The sequence below is a fragment of the Sceloporus undulatus genome, chromosome 1, assembly GCF_019175285.1.
Source record: "Sceloporus undulatus isolate JIND9_A2432 ecotype Alabama chromosome 1, SceUnd_v1.1, whole genome shotgun sequence".
NCBI lineage: Eukaryota > Metazoa > Chordata > Lepidosauria > Squamata > Phrynosomatidae > Sceloporus > Sceloporus undulatus.
In genome coordinates this window covers 113,739,090-113,746,334 of record NC_056522.1, presented here as the reverse complement: position 1 = coordinate 113,746,334, position 7,245 = coordinate 113,739,090, and the positions used below count along the sequence as shown (strand labels likewise).

At 37.9% G+C, this 7,245-nt stretch overlaps 1 long non-coding RNA gene across 3 annotated transcripts in view; it reads right to left on the bottom strand.

Moving 5' to 3' along the window:
- Positions 1–379: 379 nt before the first annotated feature.
- The window catches only part of LOC121918867, an 18,765-nt gene continuing 11,899 nt past the window's right edge, over positions 380–7,245 (bottom strand). For all 3 annotated transcript variants that reach the window (XR_006101320.1, XR_006101321.1, XR_006101319.1), the window contains exons 2-4: positions 5,966–6,048; positions 5,333–5,436; positions 380–2,251 (exon numbers count right to left, since the gene is read on the bottom strand). This is a non-coding gene — a long non-coding RNA (uncharacterized LOC121918867). The remainder of the gene's footprint in view (positions 2,252–5,332; positions 5,437–5,965; positions 6,049–7,245) is intronic.

Below are 7,245 nucleotides of genomic sequence, written 5' to 3'. Positions count from 1 at the left end.
TAATTGGATTTTTAGGACCATTTTTTTATCATTCTGTTCACCTACTTTGCTACAAACATGTTTATTTACAATTTCATTTTGCTTATATTAATACTGTGTGGTATTCTACCTTGCTTTCTCATAGTTCATGTAATAGCAAACCAAAAAAATATACTGAAGGCTAGTAAAGCCAACCAATTAACAATCTGTTTTTATTGACCTGGCTTCTAAACAAAATTGAATGATAGATAAAAATTACATATACACATTAATAAAATGCCAATATGGAGGCCTTTCATAGACAACCTATAAACTAATAAACTGAAACTATCAAATGTTGTGAGACAGTCCATCATTATAATATTTTTATTTATTTCAAGTTACATTAACATTGAAAGAATGAGAAAATAAACACATATTTTATTAAAAGTCAGTGGGGAAGAGGGAACAAAATAGAACCCAAATGGGATGGAATATGTTGTATCCTTAATGGAAAATAAAGTACCTGTTACTCTGCATGGAGATGAGGGGGTGAGTTCATTTAGATGCACATTGCTTCCTTCTTTCCTTCCCACCCACAGCTCCATCCCACAGTAGGACAAGATGTATATGTGATTTGTGATAAAATAATAGCCATAAGTATATTATTTTGTAATAAAAATGCTTTCTCTTTACATGGTATTCAGAGCAGGAGGGTAAACAAAGCACCAAGAGCAGGAGGATAAAATATAAAATCTACAGACATATTAAGCAAAATACTACTAATCTTAGGATATCTACTGGTGTATTGGGGAAAAGCTATTCTATGGAATTTGCCAACATCTCTAGTGTATACACAAGTTCCTCCTCCATTTCCTAAACCAGAATACGCATGCACCAAAATCCAGAGAGGTACACCGCCCAATTTCCAGCTCCTAGGCATCTTTGCCTTTTATAATATTGGGCAACCTGAAGTATCAGTCCCAGACATTTTATGGGCTGTCTTCTTGAGGTGCACGCTTGATGTTTCAGAGTAAGGGATTCATAAAACATTTAAAAGTATTTTACAGTTGTTTTCAGTGACTTTTTTGATCTTCAATTGTTTTTGTTTGTTTGTTTGTTTGTTTGTTGGGAAAATTGGAAGGGGGGAAATCCCCCTGAAGTCATATGGAGCCCATGAGCTGCATCATTCCCATTCTTGCCCTAAACTGAACCGCTCACCTCACTTGTAGTGGAGGATAACTGTGTCCTATTAACAGTGTTGGAATGAAGTTCAGCTGCCAAGTCCAGTAAGATCTTGTACATGGAACAGAAGATGGACACCGTTATTTTCTTTGCCTGAGGCAGCAAACTGTTTTACACAAGTCAGTCTTTATGCTCCTCTCAGTCTCAGTTCAGGATTGAACTACAGCTTACTTTCCAACATAAGTAACTAAAGCCCAACATTCTTTTTATTTTTAGAAAAATATTGCTTTAGGAGGGGAGAACAACAGGTGAATTGGAAATGGGTGAAGTGGCTTCATCCTTTTCACATCTCAATTTTACCAAGCTGTCCTTCACAAAGCAACCTTTCCTGAAACAACAGAAAGTATAAGATTTTCCCCCTTAATGTTCAAGCCAGAGGCCTTTGTATGTAATGTGTAATGAGGCTGTCAGAAGACAACACAATCTTTTTGTACCTGCATTTTCTGCCTAGTGGCAGAAATGAATTAATTTTTAATTATTCAGATTGCATACTGTAAGAGAGAGAAACTGTTTATTGTTCTACCTTGCCAGGGGAAAAAAACCACTGGGGGCTGTACTGTAATCAAAATAGTTAATAATGATGGTAATAGTAACTATAAGCAGATACAGTACCCAAAGGCAGCAATATGATCAAAGGAGGTCTACAGTGAAAATCTTGTTCCTTCCTTGACTTAAGAAGACAATCTTTTACTGTTCCATTATTTTCATATTTTATGATACTGAGGCAAAACAAAACAAAATCCTGTTCACCTCCATTTATTCAGCACTGCATCTTGCAAATGACAGTAAAGTTTCACTTCCCACCCCCCAAACTACATAAAGCATTCAGTTCTAGCCATGGAATGTTATTATTGACACAGCAATAATATTAAATGCACCTTTAGCAACAACTGGAATCTCATTTGCATGAAGCCATCTTGATAATAAACTTCTGTCTGTGATATGAGAGAGAGAAAGAGATTTCTTCTAAGGCTCATTTACCCTTGGTCTGATGGAACAGTTTCACAGCATACTCAGCTTACAATGGGCTTAGAATACAAATGTAAACCTAGAGAATAAGAAGAGGCATACTCAGGATAAAGCGATATTTCCTTCTGAACAACTGTAATGTGTGAAGGGTAAGTCCATCCTGTTTATAGTCTTTCACTAAGCCGGCAACTGTTATTCCAGCATTATGTTCTTGCACATTCCCATCAGCAATGGAGAAAATGAAACAAAGCCATTCACAATGGTGGGTGGGAGCAATAATGTCAAAACACTTTTTGCTGGTTCTTGCAGCAAACACTGGCAGTCACTAGCAGCTGGTAGACTGTGGCCTGGAGTATCTTTTGCACAAGAACTGAACTTGGGTAAATTTCATATCAAAATGCAGCAGAAATATTTGTAGAGTTTTAAAATATGGGTGACTTGGGAGATACAGGTTCAATTTTCAACTGAGCTATAAAACTCTCTGAGTCACTTCAAGCCAATACTTTGAGCAAATTAGGCCCTCTTATCCTGGGATACTTCTGATCTGGCAACTCTAGTGTAGTGACTAGCCAAGGTGACCCAGAAAGTATCTGGACTGATTTGAACACTAGTTCTTCTGACCCCACTACACAATCCAAAGGCTGGCATCCCAGTGATGAATTATGATGCTGTAAATTGGATTTACAACATGAGAACTCTCTCTCTCTCTCTTTTAGTTGTTGCAAAGGCTGGAATTCTGTTCTGACCATGCAACAACAAAAAGTCACCAAACCCCACCTTTTAAGCAGCACAGTCACTCCCGCAGCATGGCTGTTTCCATGTTATCAGAGAGAGGAGGATCAGTGGGGAGGCAGCCAGGTATTTTCCAGTAGCTGGACATGCTGCAGTGATTTCCTCTGCAAGAATATTCACAGGGTCCACAGAAGTTCATGATGATGCCTGTTGCAGTGTGGCCATCTTCAGAAATATACATAGACATTTTCCCACTGATCCTCTCTTTCCCTATGGCTCTCCAACAACAATAGAAATAATCATGTTGGTATGGCTACACTGCTTACAAAGTAGACTGGATATAGATCTATCTACAAGGTGTAACTACATGATACACATATGTCTCATTATACAGGATCTCAACCAACATGATCTGCTTTTGCATCCTATGACCAGAGCTACCGCGGCATGTCTCCTAGAGTCATCTTAAAGCAACAGCATCATGTGGATGGGAGTCTAAAATAAGAACAGAGATTAAATAAATGAAAGTCAGACTTCCAATCAAACTTCTTTTTAAAACTATCCTCACTTGGGAATGACTGTTCAAAATGCAAATATTTTCTGTCTCAAAACAGAAAAACTTTTGCTTAAAGTGCTTAATAGTCATTTTATGGCATAGTTGCCACAGACATCTGATTTAAACAACATATTAGCAACAATTTTTGTATTTACCTTGGTATCATTCAAAACAAAATGCAACTGAGACTCACTTGAATGGAATTTAGCATAACTTTTGGGAAGGGGGATAGAATGCCCTTGGTCTGTGGTTGGTCTTGCTACCTGTTCTCTGATAGTTCTCACATATCACATCAGATACAATACATTATATCAGTTCTTCCAGGCTTTTGGTAGCTATTTCGGTGTCTTAAACTTCTGAAAGTATCAAGACCTCTTTTGGCCAAGTTCATTCATTATATGCATCAGCATTAGGAGATAAGGTTTTTATGAGCTGTTCTTTTAAAGTGTGGAGTAACTATTAAATAAATTCCCTTCATATCATAAATTATGGTGGAAATTAATTAAGCATTCTCTTTCAATATTTTGAAAAATTCCCCCCTGCCCCAGCTCTGCACTATTCCATGGAGCTTAATATTCCATTTCTGAATTCAACTCTAGTCTTCAAAACAGAGTTGTTTATTATATTGATCTCCTTTGATAACACTGGAAGGAAAAAATGGGTCAGCCATTTCTCTAAGTTCTTAATAATTTCAAAAATGACAGCCTGAATTCTGTTGCTAGTTCTTTCTAAAGTATATGCATTGAATCAATGGGATTTACCTATGTGTTGACTTAACATACAACAGTTCATTGAATGGCTCTACTGTAGTTGGGACTAACCAACAGAATTCCAGCTGACTTTTTCTCTGTAAGCATACTGCTGTACTTTGTCCATCTAGTTAAAATGACCTAGTCTACATAGACCAATTAATTGCAACCTTTTCTTTTCTTTTCTTTTCCATTCCTTTCCATTCTTTTCAGGAGCAGATCATTGAGCCATTGCATTCCAAAACTATCTGGTTAGTTCTGAGACTAGTCACTCTATTAGTCTTTTGTAGTAAAAACTATGATCCTGTAGACATCTTGGAGATTTAGAAATTTACCTTTGTTATACCAGGTAAGCCTCCTTCCTAGTACAGGAAAGTCTAGGATAGCACCTTGAGCATTTTATTTATACTACTCCTTTATAGATGGATTGTTGGCCTCTCCCCATTGTTGTTTTTAACCTTATCTTAGGGGAAAAACTGACAGGGGTGAAAAGTTGACTCATTTAAAATATGGTGCTGCAAGATCACAAAAAAAAACAACAACCCCAAAAACAAATAAATGGATACTGGAACAAATCAAGCCTGAACTCTTACTAGAAACCAAAACTATGTAACTGAGGTTATTGTACTTTGGACATATCATGAGGAACCATGACTCATTAGAAATTATGAATATATGGGCAGATGTGGTGTGAGTGGATGTGATTCTGCTTCTCTCTCCCTCCCCACTTTCTATTCCCAAGTGGGCTATTTCTCTTTTTCTTTTTCTTTTTCATTTTCAGTTTCAGTTTCAGTTTCTTTTCTTTCTTTATTTTTTTATTTAATGGATCACCATGATTGCACAATTGCACCAAAAACAAATAAAAATAAATCCAAGTTGAAAGGCATGTTTGAAGGGCATAGAGAAAGGAGGCAGGGCTATGGAGGTCAATATGCGGAAGACAGAGTCCAGGAGAGAAGTAGCACCATGATGGTTTGGAAGACATGTGCACTAATGACTGTCCCCAACCTAGTATGCTTGTGCTTCCTAGACTAATGTGATTGTAGCACCTTATGAGCTTGGCATGATAAAGGCATGCTTTATCTTTTGGCTTGGTTTTGTTCTAGACTGGCTGAGACCTTACCTTCCTTCATCTTTCAGGAACTTCCTGGATTGCCCATGTACAACCTGAAGACTTACTTGCTGCTGCTTGTCTTATAACAACCTGTCTGTCTTAACATTTGCCACCTGTAGACATAGAACAATATCATGATGAGAAGGAAGAGTATGCTCATTTGGAAGCAGTCATTTTTGAAGGATAGAATAAAACAGATTGGGTAAGCTGGCCCAGAAAAGCACAAACAAGCACTTATTTCTTGTTTTGGGTAAAATGATCCCATGTTCATTTAGATCAAATCAAACATTTCTGAAAAATGCATTCATAGCTAAAGAATCTATAAAAAGGAAAGTGCTGAGATTAAATAAAGCATTGGCTACATTTGGCCATGTCAAAATGTTTATCACAGTGGGGAGGAGGAATCAAATACAAAAGACAACCAGATTAATTACAAAATTGATGGAATGCAACAATGCAAGGCATAATTGATAATGTACCATTATCACAACAAGTGTGAAAATTGATACATGACACCTTCTTCACAGTCAGTTGAACATCATGTCTAATTCCATCTCTCTGTGTTATATCAAACAGAAAGAATCAAAGTGTATTTGTCCCTGATATATTTTAGGCTGTCATTATTTCATGGTTCATACTCACAGCACTAATGGTCATCACGGTAACAGTGAAAGGCCTGTACAGAAGCAGATTCCCCCATTTTATTGTAATATAGGAGTAAAAACCTAATAACAGAAAATGGAAAACAATCTCAAAATAATATATTTTAAATAATGCAAGTTATGTGTCCTATGTTGATGGGGTTTTTAAAGGAACATTTACTCATTGGTATATGATGTACATGTGGGATGGAATATGGTTGTCTAGAATCTTTGGAGATTATTCTGGAGATGATTCAACAGGTTGCATTTGATGGAGTAAATCTTCATTCAAAGTTTTATGTATACAGTGCATAAAAAAGATTAGGAAACTTCTATTGCTTGTAAATCAGCTTATTTTGCCTCAGTCCTAGTGAGGTGTACAACCTCCTTGATATTCTCTCTCTCTCAAACTCTATGAGTTTGAGCTACTTAGGATTGTTTCCTGGATCAACATAGGAGCAAAACAGACAGTCAAAATAATCAGGTTTCCAGCTGGCTTCAAGGTGGGGAACTTAAATAATGCATGCCTTGAAGCCAGCCAGAAAGCACACCCAAGCCTTGCTAAGGGGGGGAAAGCCGGACTAAAAAGGAGATGGATTTTTATGCTTCTTCCCAGAAAGTGGGCACCGTTGCATGTACGTATAAATGCACTGAAGCCAGGGGGACTCTAAAGGGGCACTCTTTCCAAACACCTACCCTATTTTTGCATGTAAATGCCCTGTGGCAGGAATGCATTTGAAAGGGATGGAGATGCTGTAACCAAGCTGTAAGAATGGCAATGCCCAAAAGAGAAACTGTGACATCTCTCATGGAGCTGAGTACAACATACACAACATTCAAAGAGCGGGCATGCCTTAGCTCCAATGCCCTGTCTCGGTGAAGTGCTGCACATGTGAATGAGTGAAGGTTCACAGAGCAGCCATGCAATGGAATGATAGTCACTGGCAGTTCACTGTTGCACAGATGTGCAGGGATGGTGGTGGGGAACAGTAAAAATAAAAAGGTAACCAGTGGTGGAGCTCCAAGCCATGCTGTGTGGTTATGACATGTGCACTCTGACCACCTTGGGAGCACTCAGTGCAGTTGGTGGGTTTTCAATGTGGCTTCGGAAAAGGCAGTTTCAAGCCACTTTTTCCTGTCCGTCTGTTTCGCCCCATACCCATAATAGCCTATTGTGAGCTGCCTTGGGCCCGAACTTGGGAGAAAAGTGGGAGATAGATAGATAGATGATAGATAGATAGATAGATAGATAGATAGATAGATAGATAGATAGATAGATAG